Raw genomic sequence first — 1,408 nt, 5'->3', positions numbered from 1 at the left:
CAGCGGCGGGCGCTGGGGCAGCAGACACGGGGCCTCCATCCAGGGGAGCCCAGCAGACAACACGGGGTGGGGCACTCACCGCTGAGCCCACGCTGCCCACAGGAGTCCCAGTGTGGATGGGGGGTCCTCAGGCCGCGGGGTCCCCTGCACTGGGCTCCGGGAGGCCCTGTGCCCGCCTTGGCTGCTCCTGGCTCCTGTCTGCTGCCCTCACGCTCCCTCCCGGGGGCGCAGGCAGAGAGGAAGGAGGACCCACAGGCCAATATGCAAAAAAGGAGGGAAGAGGGAAGGAGCGGCTTCCTGCTCCCCGCAGAGATCAGGGCTGCGATCAGTCACAGGTGGGGGGCGGGCCCTGCAGGCACAGTGCTCCCCACAGGCAGGCCCGGGAGAGGGGAAGCGGCCAGGCCCCCAGCGAGCGGGAATGGAGTGGCCCCGCACCTGCCACCCCAGGTGTCCGCCCGAGGGGGCAGTTGCCCACCGTGTGGGGCACCCCTGGCCTCGCCCATTTGTCACAGGAAGACGTGAGAAGGACAAGGAGGCAACAACCCATTAGGCAGACGTCCTGGATGGACCTCAGGGCTTCCCTTCAAGTCCTTGGCAGGGAAGGGACAGGGATAGGGGAGGGACAGGGATAGGGAAGGGACAGGGATAGGGAAGGGACAGGGACAGGGAAGGGACAGGGATAGGGAAGGGACAGGGACAGGGAAGGGACAGGGATAGGGAAGGGACAGGGACAGGGAAGGGACAGGGATAGGGAAGGGACAGGGACAGGGAAGGGACAGGGATAGGGAAGGGACAGGGACAGGGAAGGGACAGGGATAGGGAAGGGACAGGGACAGGGAAGGGACAGGGATAGGGAAGGGACAGGGACAGGGAAGGGACAGGGATAGGGAAGGGACAGGGACAGGGAAGGGACAGGGATAGGGAAGGGACAGGGACAGGGACAGGGAAGGGATAGGGACACAGACCACCGCAGGGCGGGCTAGGCCTCCTCTCCACTTGGCAACGTCTCCCCAGCCCCCTTGTCCTCACTCTTGGTGTGCCACAAGCTCTGACAAATATTTGTCTGAATGTCACCAAACACTTAAAACTGCGCCACCTCAGCTCCTGAAGCCACAGCGCGGGAGACCGAAGGCCGAGCCCGAGTTACAGGAGGAGGGGCTGGGGCGGGAGTCTCCCGCACACGGCAGCAGGAACAGGGGTGTCCTGGGAGAAGAGGGGGTGCAGCGAGCCCACAGCAGGTATCACCGGTCTGGGGCGGGGGCTGCCGAGTCCCTGCGAGTGCCAGTCCTAGCCCCTCCTGGGCTGAGGCTGCAAGGTGTGCACAACGCTGCCCCTGGGGCCTGGCTGAGCCCGCAGCCCAGCGCACAGGTGCCGCGGAGCGAGCAGGACCTTCCGGCTCGAGGGGTCA

The sequence above is a fragment of the Myotis davidii genome, unplaced genomic scaffold (assembly GCF_000327345.1).
Source record: "Myotis davidii unplaced genomic scaffold, ASM32734v1 scaffold472, whole genome shotgun sequence".
NCBI lineage: Eukaryota > Metazoa > Chordata > Mammalia > Chiroptera > Vespertilionidae > Myotis > Myotis davidii.
The sequence above is the reverse complement of the archived record's forward strand: the minus strand, read 5'-3'. Positions refer to the sequence as shown.